Raw genomic sequence first — 20,504 nt, forward strand, 5'->3', positions numbered from 1 at the left:
TGAAGATACTCCTGCAGCGTTCTCGATGGGAAGTGTCTGATTATCCACAATACAGCCCATAATCAGCTCCTTTAGAGTTTCATATCTGCTCACATGAAACGCTGACTATGAAGACAATATTTTGGAGCAGAAATCGAGCTGTAGACCAGCGTACAGAACCAGCGGAATGCACAGGCGGCTGTCTTCTATGACCAGGGTACTGAAAATTTGGTACGACACTAAGACAAAGGTCTAAGTCGTAGCGGCGAATACTCAGAGAAGTAGCTGGAAGGGGTAGCTAACTGCTGCAAATAAAACTTTTTTGATTTTCACAGAGGTTTCCATTGCGCGACCGATCGGACCTTGCTTTCCGAATGCCACTCGCATCACATTAGCACACAGCACAAAAACAATAAACGGCAGCACTTACGTTGAATTCAGATGCAAGTACAAATTGAAATTATTAACAGAACAACTCAAGTAAGGTCAACTATGTACAATGTTGGTCTTGGTTACAGTATGGCCGGTAGCCGATAGTGTTATGGGTAAGTTAAGTCTATAGGCGTTGTTGACTATCGATAGTGCAAATTCGTTTTTCCTCTTATGATTGAAAATCAAAATATCTTCCAATTTCAGTACACCGCAGCTAGTCTTATGTAATTTCACTTAGGGGTGGGTCCGGAACCCCCTTTGGCTACGTTCCTCGAGTCAGCTGCATCAGCACTTTATGCAGAATCAGCAGCGACGAGAGGAAATGTATGCCGGACTGACTCGAACCAGTGATCTCTTGCTTACCAGTCCATTGCGTTAACCACTTGTCCATCCGAACTTACTATTTTTCTCATCTGCGCGGCCTGTCTCGACACATCTCTTGGCCAACCTACATTCCCACAAAGCGCCACCTATCCGCCGTCCCCATCGATGTCCTCCATGATCGCTAATTTTTCAGCCATGTCCGATAGCATGGTGTCCAGTTAGATTTTTCAACGCAGCATTTCGCATCTTTGAGAATGCGTGTAGTCACTGAATTCCAGTTTGGACACTGGTTACAGAACTGTGCTTCAAGGAACTATTTTTTGCAAATGGACTTGAGTGAATTGAGTAAATGTCAGTAATTTGTTCAGATTAACGATTTAGTGGAATACAAAATATTTTTAGCATACACTACGCGTTGCCTGAATATGTTGTGCTTGGCCAACTACGTCAAATCTTATTTGTGTGTAATATTAGCATGTGTAATGCAATCATAAAATACATCTTGTTTCCTTGTGCTAAATACAACTGAGAGTAAATTTTAATATAATGGTTAGGATACATTTTTGTACTAAGAGACTTTATTTAATGATTAACGCTTATTTGTGTTTATAATTTATTCACTAATTGTTCATCAGGCTGAGATCTCGTTATTGCAAAGGTTTCAACAGAGTACATTACACATTGGAGGCCCTATTTAATAAACGAGCCACTAAACTTATTTATGTTTGTATGCCCGCTTCTGGCAGAGAAGTAACAATAAATAAATATCATATGACGAGTAACTTCACTTTAGGTATCTGGTACCTCAAACCACGAAGTTTGTTGGAGCAGCTCACAAAATTTTTTTTCTTTCTTTTGGAGAAAATATTCACTTCTTTATGTACGTATTTTAGTTCCCCCGGAGACCCATTCAGATAATTTGTGCTTCTCAGAATTAAATGCTTTAGCAACTGCTGCTGTCCGTACTTTCTGTCGCTTTCCCTACAGACCTTCCTTTCTCGATGGTTGCAAAGACTGACAATTCCGCTGCAGTATGCCCTGTCCTATTTTGTATTAATATCTCACTGTGTCTCTTTTCCTCCCACTAGAAAATTCACACAGGATAGACACAGTGAGTTCCCACGGCAATGTTGTAAGAAATATACCTCTCCACTTTTTTGCGTCTTATAATAGTTTCAGCCTTGTTAGTATATTAATATATTTCATTTTAAAGAAGTTGTTGTTTAAGCTGTTAGTTTACTCTAGTGTATGTTACATCTGTTACTTTTTATGTACCAATGTGTTTTCAGTTAATGTTCTAAGACAATAAAATTTCAATTCCTAAAAGGTCCCAAATGCTCTTAAGTTTTTCTGCCTTTACATTCATGTTAACAGCTGAAACAAGAATAGTGTTGAAACACAACCACCTTCACCACCTCCACCTGACCGAAAATTTGTGTGAAATCTTATGGGGCTTAACTGCTAAGGTCATCAGTCCCTAAGCTTACACACTACTTAACCTAAATTATCCTAAGGACAAGCACACACACCCATGCCCGAGGGAGGACTAGATCCTCCGCCGGGTCCAGCAGCACAGTCCATGACTGCAGTGCACTAGACGGCTCTGCCCCCCAACCCCACCCTTCCCCTCTGTCTTCTCATTAGGATCACCACCAGAAAATCTTTTTTCCTTCAGCGATCATTTAATTGATTACTCAACATTCCCTTTTGCGTAATTGCTTTCTGTCTGTGTATTTAGACATATCTTAACAACAACAAACAAGCGCATTAGTTAATTCTGATCTTGTAATCGGGATCATTGTGATTATTAGCCCTCTCCATTTTCATTATTCTAATTATCGTCACAAATACCACTATAGATATCTTATTGTAGACTGAGAATAAAATGTAGAAAATAAGGAGTATTTCTCTGCAGATACTCTCAAGATATCGAAGACAGGGGTTGATGGGATCGCATTACTTAAAAGGAAAGTAGGAATTCAGATAAAATCCTTGCTAAATTTATGACTGGACGGTAGACACACAAAGAGAATGACGCAATTGTCAGTGGAGGAAGCCCCTATTGTTTCAGCGGTTCAACAAGCACTGCACGACAGAAATGAAATGTACTTCACTGTTAACAGTGCTTTCGTGTTCACTCTCCGCCGTCCACGTTCCCTATTTGCTCGAAGCACTTCCTCTCTCTCTCTTTCCATACTTACTTCTCTCTCTCTCTCTCTCTCTCTCTCTCTCTCTCCCCCTCTCCCTCTCTCTATCTCTCACACATACACACACTTGTGTGTGCGCGCGCGCGCACACACACACACACACACACACACACACACACACACACACACACACACACAGAGACAGACAGAGAGAGAGAGAGAGAGAGAGAGAGAGAGAGAGAGAGAGAGAGAGACGCTTCCCAACCACAGTTCCGAAGTGCGTAACGCACGGTTAGTTTGACAAACATACATTAATTTCAGTCGAATGGAATTTCTAAAGTTTCACTTAATTAAACCAATTTTCAGCAAATTCAAATTTCGTGGGAGCTCTGCAACAAATTTCTGCAAACCAGACCGTTTTTCAAGGATTGTAACTGAAAGCTGTGAACTTTTAACAGGATCCATCTAACAGACTTTTCCATTAGGAATCACAACGTACTGGTTCCGCATTTTCTGAAATAATGGATATCATGCCATACAATAAACCCTCGTTGCATCTTAACTTCATTTACTCTCACTTGAAGACTGGCTTCGAGGCTTTACAACGATATGATACAAACCTCACCTGTAATTGACGGAAGTTCTCAGGAACAGATATTTGTTTATATGAATATTAATTCAATTCACTGATTTGCATTGAAGTGTTCTTTCTTCAGATAATGAAATGCTTTAGGTCATTCATATGTATACTTAACAGAAGCAGGTAAATTTCTGTTACACGATAAATCACACAAATCTCAAGCTGTGTATTCAGCTGTTTACTTCTGGGTTACATTTACCAATAAATTAAACCAAAACCTTTACACAGATAATGTCGCAGGGAAAGCTAACCAAAGACTACAACTGATTGCCGGAATACTTAGAAGATGCAACAGGACTGCTAAGCGGAGTGCCTACACTAAGGTCGTCCGTCTTCTTCCGGAATATTGCTGCGCGGTGTGGATCTGCAGCTGACGGGATTGACGAAGAACATCAAACAAGTTCAAAGAAGGACAGCTCTTTTCGTATCATCCGAAATAGGGGAAAGTGTGCCATGGATATGACACGGGAGTTTGGGTGACATTCATTATAAAGAAAAGCGTTTTCCGTGGCGGCAAGATCTTTTCACGAAATTTTAGTCACCAACTTTCTCATCCGCATGAGGAAGTATTTTGTTGGCTCTCAGCTACAGAGGGAGAAATGATTATCGTAATAAAAAAAAGAGAATTCAGAGCTCGAATGGAAAGATTTAAGTGCTTGTCTTACTCACGCGCTGTTGGAGACTGGAAAGATAGCAAAATAACCGGTACATGCTTCGATTAAATGTTTTACAGGCAACTTAATAGTAAATTTCAGGGTACTTACGCAGATATCGATGAAACAACGTATATGGATTTCAGAAATGCAAGATACCGTGGACACTGGCGACAAAACTCGTTACTCATGTATTTTCCCCGTCGCAAGTGAAAAATAAAGTTTTACTTTTGTTTTCGTACCGAGCGAGGTATTAGTATTTAGTAAGTGTCTGCCATAGTATATGTTTGATGTGGTCCGCCTCTTTAGCTTGGTGTTCAGGGTGTCTCACTGCCATACAATGGACCTGTGATCTATTCGCGGTGCTTCTAGGGATTCTTTCTAGATGAGAAGACCAGATTGGGGGCACGTAGTTTTGTGATACCAGTCAACGAGTTTCTTGACTGACTGGTCAGGCAGCTAAACCGGCTTGCTTCTACATGAGAATACTGACAGATGACGAAACGGATTTCCTTCGATCGCGATTGGCCTGTCTGTGGCCTGAACGGCAGTGCTTACTTGCTTTCTGACGTAGCGAACGTAAATTCCTGTCTCCTTTCTCTCTTTCTCTTCACCATAATTACAATGTTTAGGCTCTATATCCATGGAAACACTTCAGTTTCTGGTGGTGATCATCAGGCAGTGTTACTATTGTTTTATTTAATTTTGTCTTCATTCTGAGTCTTCATAGGTGTAAGTTTACACAAAGGTAAACTCGGTTCTCTTTTTCTCTATTTCTAACTCGTTCAGCACTGATACTACACACTACAAAAAAAGTTTTGCATAACGTCAGTTCAAAGAGTTCCGGAACCTGTACAGAAAATTGGAATAGAGTTCAACATAAGGACCATATCCGCCCCTTTTATTGCGCATGAAAACCATATATTGCATGTTGTATCACGATACAGCGAGACCTTCAGAGGTGATGGTCCAGATTCCTGTACTCAGCGATATCTCTAATACCAAGTAGCACGCCCTCTTGCATTGATGCATGCCTGTATTCGTCGTGGCATACTACCCACAAGTTCATCATGACACTATTGGACCATATTCTCCCATACCTCAACGGCGATTCGGCGTAGATCCCTCAGAGTGGTTCGTGGGTCACGTCTTCCATAAACAGCCCTTTTCCATCTATCCTATGCAGGTTCTATAGGGTTCATGTCAGGAGAATATGTTGGCCACTGTAGTCCAGCGATGTCGTCGTCCTGAAGGAAGTCAATCACAAGATGTGCACGATGGGGGCGAGAATTATCGTCCATGAAGACGAATGCCTCACCAATATCCTGCCGATATGATTTGCACCATCGGTCGGAGGGTGGCATTCACGCATCGTACAGCCGATAGGGCGCCTCCCGTGACCACCATCGGCGTCCGTCGGCTCCACATAATGCCACCCAAAAAAATCGGGGAACCTCCACCTCGCGGCACTCGCTGGACAGTGTGTCTAAGGCGTTCAGCCTGAGTGAGTTGCCTCCAAACACGTCTCCGACGATTGTCTAGTTGAATACATATGCGACACTCATCATTGAAGAGAACGTGATGCCAATCCAGCGCGGTCCATTCGGCATACTGTTGGATCTGTACTGCGCTGCATGTGTCGTGGTTGCAAAGGAGGACCTCGCCATGGACGTCATCATGTAGCCTATTGCGCACAGTTTGAGTCGTAACACGACGTCCTCTGGCTGCACAAAAAGCATTATTCAACATGGTGGCGTTGCTGTCACGGTACCTCCGAGCCATAATTCGTAGGTAGCTGTCATCGACTGCAGTAATAGCGCTTGGGCGGCCTGAGCGAGGCATGCCATCGACAGTTCTTCTCTCTCCGTATCTCCTCCATGTCAGAAAAACATCTCTTTGGTTCACTCCGAGGCGCCTGGACACTTCCCTTGCTGAGAGCCCTTCCTGGCACAAAGTAACAATGCCGACGCGATCGAACCGCGGTATTGAACGTCTAGGCAACGATTGAACTACAGACGAGCCGTGTGTCTTCTTCCTGGTGGAATGACTGGAACTGATCGGCTGTCGGACCCCCTCCGTCAGATAGGTGCTGCTCATGCACGGTTTTTTACATCTTTGGACTGGATTAGTGACATCTCTGAACAATCAGAGGTACTGTGTCTCTGATACAATATCCACAGTCAAGGTCTATCTTCAGGAGTTCTGGGAACCGGGCTGATGCATGTCTTTTTTTGCTGTGTGTATATAGTACCACACGATTAAGACAAACACACAAGTGGTACGGAAATGCTCCGTGATGTCAAATGGATAGATGTAGTTTTCACGGAATATAATTGAGAAACTTCAGAAACCGCCATTTGCAAGTGTCTGCAGAATTCATCTGATGCCGCCAACGTAGATTTCGTGAAAGGACCACGAGGACTAGATAAGAGAAGTTAGGGCATGCTCGGAAACGTACAGACAGCCACTTTTCCATCGCTCAGTTTGCGAGTGGAAAAGAAAACGTAATGACGGTTGTGGTACAAGTATCCCTCGGCCAAGCCAAGTGTGGTGGCTTGCAGAGTACGAAAATAGACGTAATATATATTTGCTTCGGGAAACACTCAAAACTCTTACGGCAATGTTAGCCCATAAAATCAGGAGAAACTGAGTTAGTATTTGCGCCGACTTGAATTACATGGCACTAGGCTGTGGTCTAAGGCATGTTTCTGTGCCAAACGTTTCATATTTTAATGTTAGAGATATCATCAAAGGCTACAGAGACTTCTTTAATTGCTTTTCGAAATGAAAGAAGCTAGCTGAACTTGTTCAGTTTTATAACCCCTGCCAAAACGAAACGCTAATATGAGGAGCGTGGCCTAGTTCACAGCCAATACCCATACAATTACAATCAGCAAAAATGTAAATACCAACAATTAGCACATGAGCTTACATCGTATGAGTATTGTTTCTGTGTTGGAGAGGAAGAGAAAGAAGTAAATTAGAGAGAGTGAGAGGGAGAGAGAAATGGCGAAAGGATATTGTTGACATGTTATCCGGTCACCAGCTTGAAAACCGGAGCGCAAGATCGCCAACACGGACGATATTATCGAATTTTTTATTACCGTCAAACAGTAGTTACATTATGGAACCGCCATAGGTCTTTAAAGCATTGAGATTTATGCTACATGTGTCCTTATTCCAGTCGAGCTACCGAGGTCAGTTACAGTAAACGTCTTTAATTTTGCAGAAAGTTCGTCAGTCCATATTCGCCATGGGTTGTTACTGCCACGACTGATCCAACTTAAGTAACAATGTACATGCGTGGCACTGACGTTTTCTTGGAATATGGGTTAAACTGTGAGCAAACATGGTACCGGAATCGCAAATTTTCAGAGATAAACAAGTGTGCGACGCTTGGTTGGGGATATTAGCAAAGTCGTTGCATTGTTGCTCCATCAAATGTATCGGCAGGAAACTGTGATGTCTTACAGTATTTTACCTACCATTAGGTGGTGTGCAGTCAGTTGTGTGGTTCGAGTCATGTTGTTGGCTATGCTAGTTTTCTTTGTGTTTGTTTGCCTTACTGTACAGTACTGTCAACCCTGGGTGCATCTAATGGTGGTTTACCTTCTTCCAAATGCGAATTAAATTATCTGTTTAGTGTTATTGCGCTATTCGTACGTACGAATGGTGTATTTCGTTTACATTTTCTCCCTTCACCCACTTGAAAGCCTATTACTCAATAAGTGAAATGGCGGATATGATATTCTGCTATGGTTTAGTAAAGGGACGTAACCTCCAAGCCCGTGCACTGTACGCTGACAAATATTCACAGCACAGAGTGCCCTCTGATAAGCTGATCGGAAGACTTTTCCAGCGTCTGAGGGACACAGGTACCCTTACACCTCACAAGATTTATAGTAGAGGGCCTCGCACAGTCCACATGGCTGAGTTGGAGGAGAGTGTCCTGCATTCGGTGGAAGAAACCGCAGGGATGATTAGCAGAAGCAGAAGGCATGTCTCACCCTGTTATCTTGGGGGGTACTTCATGAACCATTGCAGTACCTTCACGAACTATTGCAGCCCGTCGAGGTACTAAGGTCACAGAATCAACACTTCAGACGGCGGTTCTGACAATGGTTGCTGGAGAAGTGTGCCACAGATCCAATGTACTCATACAAGATTCTATTCATGGATGAGAAACGATTCGTAAGAGACAGTGTTGTGTGGGTAGATGTAACTTCTGAAGCAGTTCGGGAAAGTGGGCATCAACACGATTCTCAATCAACGTATGGGAAGGTGTACTTGGTAACAGAACAGGGCCATGTGTGCTATCACAAAGATTAACTGGGGCGCATTAACAGGACATTATCATTAATGTACTGTTTACCTTGATGGAGGCTGTGCCATTGTAGCCTCGAATACAAAGGGACAGTGCAGAATGGTCCACCAGCACACTTTCGTCACAATATACCCGCGAAGACATTTCAGGGCCACTGGATTGGTCGGCGGATGGGGGGGGGGGGGGATGGAGGTGGAGGGTGGTGGTGGTGGTGGGGGGGCGTGGCGTGCACAACTTGGCCTCCTCGTTCCCTAGATCTCAATCCCCTGGACTTTTGGTTCTGGGGACCCCTGAAGGAACTGGTTGAAGGGACGCCAATCAACGATGTGCGGACACTACAGAATCGTGCCTCCAATTCGTGCCAGCAGGTACACCACCAACCGGTTATATTTCAAAGGGTACGTCATTCCTTACTCCGGAGTGCAGAGGGGTGCATTGTCATAAATGGACGCCACGTTGAACACCTGCTGTAAACATGTGTTTAATGCAGAAAGTATGAGTTTCCGAACACATGTTTATTGGACTTATTTTTCTTGTTTCTGTGAATACTACCCTCGGGCATGGATGTGTGTGATGTCCTTAGGTTAGTTAGGTTTAAGTAGTTCTAAGTTCTAGGGGACTGATGACTGCAGCAGTTAAGTCCCATAGTGCTCAGACTTATTTGAACCATTTGTACTACCACCTCTCAAATTAATCTACAATTTTTAACACTCTGCATAATTACTGTATTAACTAAGTAGTCGCAGAATGTCTGTAGGTCCCCACACACAGGAATTGCTGTCATTAAGTTCTCAACCAGCTACCAACCTTGCTCCAACACTGGCAAACCAAATGTAGGTCCAAGAAACTTCCCGATTTCGTTTTTGGAATAATAGTCATTTCCAGATCTCAACGTTCATATATTTCCCAAATAGCTCTGCATTCTAACATAATTTATAAACTTATTCTGTTCCAACAGTCCACACTTCATTTTCAGCCTTTATAATGCTTTTTTCAATGTCTGAAAACATAGTTGATGGGGTTAATTTTAGACCTAGATTACACATTTATCAACAACTATTCAAAAACCATGGTCATGAGATGGTTTTCTTAACGTTCTACAAACAAAAAGCCATTGAAATATAATATCCATCAACAACCTCATGGATCGCAAGTACCTGACCAGAAACTTTTATGCGATACTTGAAAGTTCCATAAATGTAAATTGTATCACACTGGTTCCCACTTAATGTGTTCAGAACGACAGTATAATATTGTGTTTAGTTGTGTACACTCTTGATTCAGAGACAAGATTCAAGATTCCTACATAATAAATACGCGTGGTGTACGAAATTTCCCAATTGTTTAAAGAACTTTATTAAATATAGTGTGAAAAGTTTTTGCTAACTCTGTGAGCCCGCTAGATGCTCTGTGAGTGTCGGTATCCTCCTTTGAGTCGAATCTCGACAATATAATCCAGCGATTAAAGTTTACTTTGATTTGGAAATACAGGAATTAGTATCAGTTTTCTTAAATACGTATACTATCAGGGACTGTAGTAATTTAAAGTTACTTCCACAATACTTATTAGTGTGTCCGATCATGTTGCTTGGATTTCTTTTGTGTGTACTGATTTCATGAGATTATAATTTCTGAATTGCAAAATACATAAGATTTTTATTGATCCAAAGGTCACTGATCTGATTTAATGCTTGTTGGATATTGCAAGGGTTTTCGGGTATTGATTTCTGGATGTTTCCTGGCGAATCTGTTATCACGGTCAGTTCCTCGGGAGATTTATTAATCCGTTGTTATCTTTGTGAAAATCTACGTATCCGGAAAGGACATCCATGACTCAGCCTAGTGCTGTATCTCATTTTAGACAGGCTGAAATGATTCTATGTGTGAATGTAAACACAAGTTCAAGTTTTCGGGCAACAGAATTTCACTTAGCGGAGTTGCAGATGACCGACAGATCTTCAGAAACCAGAGCAGCGACTTCTAGCAATTCCGTAGAACTTAGTGAGATCTTCAAGAGATTTTTTGAACTTACTACGTCACTGAATAATTAACTGGGCACAAGCTAAACAAAAAGAGATCTGCTTAATATACAAGACTAATAAAAATTTTAATAAGAAAGAAATTTTTCTGAATTTTAAATAAAATCCCACAGTTGACTGAAAGAATAACAGTAAATAATAATTATCAGCCTTTTTAATGTTTTAGAACAATATGAATCCCCTGCATACTTGTAGATAATTCCGGTAGAATTTTCCGCCTACCCTTGTATATGGATTTACGAATGTTGCAACATCTGTAATGGTTACCTCTTCTCTGTGTCTCCATTTCAGTCATAATGTATATGTCCGCAGCTCGTGGTCGTGCGGTAGCGTTCTCGCACCCGGGTTCCCGGGTTCGATTCCCGGTGGGGTCAGGGATTTTCTCTGCCTCGTGATGGCTGGGTGTTGTGTGATGTCCTTAGGTTAGTTAGGTTTAAGTAGTTCTAAGTTCTAGGGGACTGATGACCATAGCTCTTAAGTCCCATAGTGCTCAGAGCCATTTTTGATAATGTATATGTTTTTATGGCCTCTCACTAATTTATTCTGTAGTTATGCTCTACAGATCACAAACTATTTTCTGCCTTCGAATTTTATCATCCGCTATTTATGGGCGGTTATGGTCGTCGTGAATCTCGGGCTCATATGTGCATTCAATGGAGACAGTTTAAATGAAACTTCTGCAATTGTTGATATAAAACGTCCACTTCACTACGCCAGGTTTTAGTATCTTTTGGAACCCGAAAGGGCAACTTTTATTCAAATGGCATTTGGTTTCCCGTTCTAATCATAGTAACTGCATCAGCGTCGGAGGACATGTTTGCTATGATGCGGTATTATGTAGACTGAAATCTGAGCCTACAAACTTTCGCTCTCAGGAGACACAGAGGGCTCGGGGCTACTACCTGGTGGTATTTGTTCTGGAGGCAGGGGTCCTGCAACGTGTTTAGCCTACGTCAACAGCGCCCATACGTTAGTTTGCGGCGGTCGAGGGAGGAAGACCTTGAGCATGGGGTATTTGTAATATTTTGGAAGTCGAATGCAGACTTGCAAGTAGCCGTTCAAAAGGTCCAGTTCACACACTACTAAATGCCTGCATTTTATAGAAGGAAAACACCCGACTGCCGTATAATTTTTCGTTTACCTGAGAGGTAAGGCGGGAGGTGGGTAGGGTGGAAGGTGCGGCAGCCCCTTTCTTGCCCCCTACTATGGGTGCCCTCGGCTTACCTGCTTGGGTACTATACCCTGCTGCTTCTGTGCTCTTTAGATATTAACTGATAACGTCGCTGGATTTTCATAGGGCTGTGAATAAATTTTATTTGCAACTATGTGTTATTAATAGCCTGCTCCAAAGTGCTGTGTCAGTACTATACTGATGTGTAATTTACTATAAAAATTGCAACCACTTCAGCGTTGCAGGGTGACGCAGGGTTGGAGGCTTGCATTCGACCCCCATTCCTTATTCTTTTACCAGCATCCGTTTCTGCACTTTTAGCAGTGATAAAAATGTGCTAACAGTCATCGAGTGTTTGTGTCCTTTTGAAAGATAGACGTCTAGTTTTCCCAATAAATTCTTCTTATCCCGTTACTTATATGCATTTCAGGTAGAATTACATGCCAACAATATATAGTTCCATAGACACAAGACGTGTGTTCCTACTAGGCATGCCCGCATCTCGGGGTCGTGCGGTAGCGTTCTCGCTTCCCACGCCCGGGTTCCCGGGTTCGATTCCCGGCGGGGTCAGGGATTTTCTCTGCCTCGTGATGGCTGGGTGTTGTGTGCTGTCCTTAGGTTAGTTAGGTTTAAGTTCTAGGGGACTGATGACCATAGCTGTTAAGTCCCATAGCGCTCAGAGCCATTTGAACCTACTAGGCATGTTTTCCCTAACTTTCAGGCTCACCAATACAAAAACTTCAGTTGTTATTCTTGCTTCTGACAAACGGTGAGTAACGGTTCGAATAAAGTTTTATTTCTCCCTTCAGTATGACATATGACAAAATAATGTTTTGTCGACATCCCACTCATTAGAAAAAAAGAGCTTTCTTGAAGAATTATACCGAAATAGGTCGTCGCCTTTTCCTATTTTCAAAATAAGAGGAAAAGGACGAAGAAAGAGAAGTTCCATTCCGATACTATTTAAAATGATTAGTGGAAACTGAAGAAAACACAAATCTGGATTTCTTGTCGTGGATTTGAACACTGGTCATTCCAAATAGATTCCAGTTTCTTGGCCACCTCGATCTGTTGCGGTATATTGATGATAAACTGAAGACACAGCGCGAGACCTGAGTTTCTTCTTATATGTCTTAAAAGGGAATCGTTTATAAAATGTCATGATTGTTAAGGAGCTATTAGGTCCATCTGTTTCTATGTGAGTTAGTTTTTCTGTTTCAGTTCCACAGCTTCCTTCATGAAGAGCTGGTTCACGAATCCCTGAAGTAGGTGGCGATAAGAGAAAATTAACAGTGTATTGAAAGGAAGAGAAGAAAAAAAAAACGTTGCATCCCAATATGCAACTAAGAGTTCGGTATTGAGATTTTTACCTGTGAGCGGAAGTTTATCATGCTGTATAGGACAAATTAACTAGGTATAGAGAAAGTGTAGCAACAACAAAAAATATTTGTTGTGTGTGGGCAATCAGTGCAACATCCATTGTTAGAGCGACATTATGAAATGTAGTGCCGGACCAGTAATTCACACTTTTCAGTTTCATCAGTGCTCAATGGAATTTCAGTAAACATCTTCTCGTAAAAGAAACTTTTAGTTAGATTAAAACATCAGAAATATGGTGAAAAAAAAACAGACAATTGCGAGTAGAGCTCGCTCTCTGAGGAATCTCAAGAACCTTAATTTTGTGTGTAGATAATAATAATTTCGTGCCGCTCAGTGGTCTGGTGCATGTCTTTCTAGTGGACGCGGCTTCAGCGACTTGTGCCTTCCTATTCTTATACTGCCAAGGAACAATAGACCTTGGTATTTCACATGAATTTCAAGTTGTTACCTCTACCCATCCTTGAGAAAAAGGGTCTTAACGCACAGACAGAAGACAGGCGGATAAGAAATGACAAAAAAGCTATTATTTATTAGAACTAGTTAATAATTTAACGATTTTCGGATTTTTCCTGAGAGCTGAACAGACAGAGAGAAGGACAACAAAGTGACCCTACAATGGTTACGTTCTTACCGACTGCGGTACGGAAAATGGAAGTGACAAAGTCCATAACGAACAGACTGGTGAATAAAAGTCTTCAATGGCTTAGGCATGTTAAGACAACGAGCTGTGGCAGGTGGCTGAAGAAGGTATTAATGTGGGTTCCGAGAAGAAGTAAAAAAAGGGGCGGCCACCTTTCTCATGGGAATGTTCCTCGAGCGGTGGGTGAGAAAGAGTTAACAGCTTTCGACTGGAGTAACTGAGACTACTAGACGTCTGGTGAGAAAATCCGAAGAAGAAGAAGAAGAAGAAGAAGAAGAAGAAAGATACTTTGCATGACTGACTTTATTTCATTTATGAATATTTAACAGTATCGCCTTACATCCGCTCTCCAAGACCCCTCACATACAACTTCTAAAATGGTCGGAAGATGGGTGGTAAAGTGATATGGCGCTGGACACTGATAAAAACCGCAATACTTTTAACAAATTTATTTCAACTATTTGAAAGGACCTAAAGTGTAGTAATATATTTGATATTTTGTTTCATAATAAAACACGTCTTTTATGGACTGTAGAAATTATTAATCTTGACCAGAATAATTTAATTAGAAAAAACTCTAATTGAAAGCATTTATTAAATTCACTAGAAAGACTTTAATCTATTTAAACACTTTCTTCATGAACTTTTGGCGCAGGAACTTCAAAAAAATAAATCTTCAATGCTTAAAAGATGTTCTTGACTAAAAAAAGAAATAAAAGCTTATTACTGTAATTTCCAGAACCAGTGACCATGCAAGGTCTCAAGTACAAAGTGAATACCCAATCGGAATGTGGTCACAACAAATCACTTTTGTTTGCTATAGCTTATACAGCACAGCTTTCACGTAACTGCTTCTGGTTTCAAGGCCATTACAATACAATCAATAAGCTACCTTTAACACATCAAAGATATGAGTATGTATATAGTGATTCAGCTGCCTCTACTGATGTTATATGCAACCCGCAACCCTAAGTACGCAACGCTATACTTGAGGGGACGCGCTTGTATTATAAATAGACTAGAGTAGACACTCCATCAATTCATTGTTTAGTGCATTATTTACTTGAATGTTACCATCTCTAAGCATTAATTTCGCCCTTTCTTACACCCAGTTACTTGGCATGACATACTAACGTAGTTACAGGGTAGGCAGAAAAAGATTGAATTACTTAAAGGATTGATATTGTGTAAACGTACTACATTACCTGCCAGGTGCGTCCAGAATCGTTTGGATAATGAATTTATTGAACGTTAGTTCCATACAGTAAGCCAGAAGGGGAATGTACGCCTTATAACGGTTTCACACGTGTTTTGGGCTGCATCAAACGATTTCTGTAAGCTCATCTAAATAAGCCTATATGTTTACGTATAATTCATAGATATAAGCGCGTCCTTGTAAACTGTAACTTGCAACTCCTTGATTCGCATTTATACATTGTGATTCAGCTGCCCCCACTGAAATGGTCTGGTGCAGCCCAACACACGTATGAAGTACGGACGTGGTGGATACTGCCCTGCCGGCTTACGTATCGTACTAATGTCCAGTAAACTCATCTTGCAAACGATTTTTAACACACATGCCAGGTGGTATTGCCCATTCGAAAAACGACGATCTTGTAAATCATTTAACCTCGATCGTCCACCACTTAGCTACGTTACAATGACGTGACAACTGACCGGGTGTAAGTGAAATTAATGTTTAAAACTAGGCAACAGAGGTAAATAATATACTAACCCCGAGTCGACGGAGTACGTACTCTCATCTATTTGTAATACAACCATGGTCCCAGTAGAGTAGCGTGTCACATGTGGTTAGGCGTTGCGGGTTGCATAGAACGACATCGTTGGGTTTGGATCGTGTTGTTTGGGAAGGAGACCAGACAGCGAGGTCATCGGTCTCATCGGGTTAGGGAAGGACGGGGAAGGAAGTCGGCCGTGCCCTTTCAAAGAAACCATCCCGGCATTTGGCTGGAGCGATTTAGGGAAATCACGGAAAACCTAAATCAGGATGGCCGGACGCGGGACTGAACCGTCGTCCTCCCGAATGCGAGTCCAGTGTCTAACAACTGCGCAACCTCGCTCTCGCTCCGTAACGACATCGTCATGGACACTTGAATTAACTCCAAGCACAAATATGGTTAACACACACTTACACACAATTACCCTTACTAAATTCAACAGCCGATGGTACTTGAGGACAACCTTTAACTGGAGGACAACCTACTGCACGACAGAAACAAATCAATGAGCCACAAGCTTGAAAGTACTTTGCTTTAAATAATTTTCCTATGGCACAGGAAATTTATTGTACACAAACAAGGAGTACTGATTAACTGTTACTACAGTCATTAGTCCATCATTCAGGTCAATTATGTGGCACGTCTTGAGGAATGACAGCATTTTCTTACGTGTAGGGCAGTCGAACACGTATTATTTCATATTACATTCTATTATAAATACGGCTTACACTGCGCTGCACCCTCAGTAAGTTCTTAGTAAACCACAGTATATCAGACTGGAAACCGGGATGAAACAGACTGGCAGGCTTTCTAGTACAAAACGGATAACTTCTAGAAAGGTACGGAGTATGACAGATGCTCAGAACTCTGACACCAGCATAGACTGCTCGAAGGAAGCTGGTGATACACCCTACGAGGAGCGATAGCGTGACAGAATACAACCGTACTCGCAACGGCTCCTTCCGAGGCACACCACTGTAGAGGTAAATCCGTCCGCTTTGCCCAAGGCTACAGAAACCTCTCGAAAAATCACGCCTGTTCACTGGAAAATGAGCCATTTTGCTCAATGCAGCCTATCGACTGCACTCTAGACTGCACTGGTGTCCTGCACTAGGCCACACCCAGAGACAGCTGAACATTACTCGCCGAGAACATTGCGCTCACTCTGCTTGCAGACTAAAGTACAGCAAGTGCAGTATGATTAAAATAACTCGATAGTTGATACCTCACGCGTTATAGCTGGGGTTTCCTCCAATGAGAGCACTCAGCGCCATAGCCTGACAGTTCGCCCTTGCCAAACTGCCTCATTAATTGATTCACTTCCGATGCCTAGTCCGGTTTGCCCTCTTAATGTCTTTGAATCCAGAATCCTTTGTCTGGCCCTTCTATTTCGTATTTCATCACACACACACACACACACACACACACACACACACACACACCACCAACAACAACAAAAACAACAATCCAAACGAAATATACACGTTTCATACACAACAATGGATCCTTCCGCACAAGAACCGATGCAGCATCATTTACACAGTTACTCTAATCACAGGGATCGGTTTGCATTGCGCGAAGCTGAATTAGGGAAGGCAGTCAATTAATCGTTGCGACTTGGACCTTAGATTCATAAATTCAATTGCCTGAAACATTGTAATGGCATGGCATAGTGGCTAGCGTATAATCGTCACCAGTAGAGGGTCCAAGGTTAGAATAGAGCGAAATTTTTGAATAAAAAAGGAATCATCCGATTTAAAAAGTATCATAACTGTTATGTTACTTGAGGTAAGTGCGTAAAAGAGCGAAGTCTCCAGTTTTACACGTTTCTCGCTAGGTAGAGGCACTGCGCGCCCACTTGTTCTAGTAAAAGTGGTGTCGGCAGAATAGAAACGTTTTGTGTTCTGCGTTTTGCGCAGTGCAGGTCAGCAATAACTGTTCAGCGTGACTTTCATACTAGGTATGGTGTGAATCCTGTTACAGCACAGAGCATTAGATGATGGAATAAACAATTCCGAAAAACAGGTTCTTTGTGTACAGGAAAATCGCCGGACCGTCCTCGAGTGTCTGACACAGACGTCGAACGCAACCGCCGTAGTTTCATAAGGAGTGCGCAGAAATCCATTTGCCGTGGAGCTCAGCAGCTCAACGTGCCCCCGATGGACGTCTGGGGTGTATTATGTCGACGTTTACGCATGAAACCATACAAAATTCAGCTACTGCAACTCTTTGTGATGGTGACAAACAACAACTTGTGGAAAACTGTAATTTCGTTCGAGGCGGATGACAGTTAGTGTTTAATGACGAGGTAACATTCCATTCAAATGGTAAGGTGAACCTTCTTAATGTGAGAATATGGAATAGGAAACAACCACATGAGGTATTACGAGGGGGCCCCTCAGAAATTAAATGTGTTTTGTGCAGTTTCAGAGAAATGGTACCTGGTCTACTTTTCTTTGCCGAGAACACTGTTCCAGGAAGCACATATCCCGATATGCTTGAGAACTTTCTTTTCTCACGGTTGGAGATAGATACGAACGACTTCATTTACCAACAGGATGGGGCACCGCCACGATGGCATCTGGAAGTGCGGGAATTTTTAAATCAAAGGATTACTGAACGATGGATCGGTCGCACTGAACCAAATAAATGATTCAGCCTTACATTACTAGCCTCCAAGGCCACCGGACCTGATGTATGTGATTATTTCTTGTGGGCTTTTATAAAATGGTCTGTTCATGTGTCTCCGTTACCAACAACGATGAATGACTTGAGACATTGCATAACAGCAGTTGTGAAAGCTGTAACTCAAGACATGCTCGCTGCAACGTGGGAAGAATTTAAATACCACATTGGCATATGCCGAGCGTTTCAAGGGGGACATATTCAACACCCATGAAAAAGGTATGAAAAAAGTTTTTTCAGTGTCTCGTTGATAAAAAAAATTTCATTCTATATGTTTATTAGTTTCAGAAATACAGATGTGCAAACATCTTGTATAATGAAAAGATTATGAATATCATTTTTGATCAGTTAACTGGTTTAAATGGTATTTTTTATTTTTATAATACTTTGGCTTATCTTTTTCATGATCGTATTGACTTTCTTATTTGCACTCGTCTCTGTCCCTATAATACTTGTTTCATTTGGAATCAGCTTGTGTCGCCTACAATATGCTGCCGGGGACCAGCAAACACTTCTCGTCGTTGGTAATTCGGCATCCCATATAGCTAGTGTGAGGATTGTTTCAGGTAACCAAAGATAGCGAGAAATTGCAGTTTGCTTGGTTCAATAAAAATGAAATTTCGCTGTGGAAGGGGGCCATGCAAACAAACGTGTTATGAAATTTTTCTATCGTAAGTTTGCTCGTAAAGTTACGTTAACACAAGAGTTTAAATTCAGTTCCATTGTAACCGCTTTCTGCCGCAATTCGGTTATTGGTCACTCGTCATCTACAGAGCTAGTTGGCATATAAACCTGTACTACTGTAGTAGGCGTGGGCTTCGTGTCTATCTTGGCCACAATGATGCGTCCCCTATGCTGTTTGTAGTAGCGCACCCGCACTCCTATTTTTTTATTCATTATTAAACCTACTGCTGCATTCCTCCTATTTGATTTTATATTTGTAACCCTGTATTCACCTGATCAGAAGTCTTGTTCCTCCTGTCACCGAACTTCTCTAATTCCCACTATATCTAACTTGAACCTATCCATTTCCCTTTTTAAATTTTCTTACCTACCTGCCCGATTAAGGGATCTGACATTCCACGCTCCGATGCGTAGAATGCCAGTTTTCTTTCTCCTGATAACGACATCGTCCTGAGTAGTCCCCACTCAGAGATCCGAATGGGAGACTATTTTATCTCCGTAATATTTTACCCAAGAGGACGCCATCATCATTTAACCATACAGTAAAGCTGCATGCCCTCGGGAAAAATTACGGCTGTGGGTACTGCTTGCTTTCAGCCGTTCGCAGTATCAGCACAGCAAGGCTATTTTGGTTAGTGTTACAAGGCCAGATCAGTCAATCATCCAGAATGTTGCCCTACAACTACCGAAACAGCTTCTGCCCCTCTTCAGGAAACACACGTTTGTCTGGCCTCTCAAGAGAACCCATCCGTTGTGGTGGCACCTACGGTGCGGGTACCTGTATTGCTGAGGCACTTAAGCTTCCCCACCAACGGCAAGGTCCATGGTTCATGGGGGAGGTGAGAAAACATAGAACATACAATTCTGCACGGCAAATGGCATAACACCATTGATAAATATAGACTTTGCACGTACCTTCGCAGTACATACATTCACTTATAAAATTTGTTATTAATAACCCATCCCAATTCAAATATAATAGCAAAGTGCATAGCTACAACACTATTATGATCATCACTACTTTCGGTTAAATCTGACTTTGGCACAGAAAGGGGTGAATTATGCTGTCACAAAAACTTTTGATCATTTGGCAAACAGCATTAAAAGTCTGACACACAGCCAACCAACATTTAAAAATGAATTCAAAGAATTTCAGAAAGCATCTCCTTCTACTCAATAGATGAATTTTAGGCCTGAAGTAGTAACTGTAAAAAAATAGAAAAAAAGAAAAAAGGATGCAAATGAAACTTACGTTAAAGTGACTCGTTCCACATCATTACAAAATGTCATTTTCATAATCTATGGAACAATTATTAATGTAATGCAATGACACAGGTGACTTAAGCAGTAAGTGGAAGAATTCATAATAGATACCCGATATTGCAAAACTAAAACATTTATTCAATACACAGGATTTATGAAACAAATTTACACTAATTGAAAAAAAAAAAATAGAAATCCAAACCACCAACAAGGAGTTGTGTGACGTGAACGAAAGTTGACAGGCTTGTTTCTACATCTGAAACATATGTTTATTCAAATTTCGCGCCAGTGCATATGCGTGGCGCTAGTGGCGCCACAACGACGATGCAAATCAGCTATATTTAAATACGCGCTGTAAGGGTCGTATGCGTTAGTTAGCTTTAAGGTCGGTGAGTTGATGTTAC

This window comes from Schistocerca serialis, chromosome 2 (assembly GCF_023864345.2).
Source record: "Schistocerca serialis cubense isolate TAMUIC-IGC-003099 chromosome 2, iqSchSeri2.2, whole genome shotgun sequence".
Taxonomy (NCBI): domain Eukaryota; kingdom Metazoa; phylum Arthropoda; class Insecta; order Orthoptera; family Acrididae; genus Schistocerca; species Schistocerca serialis.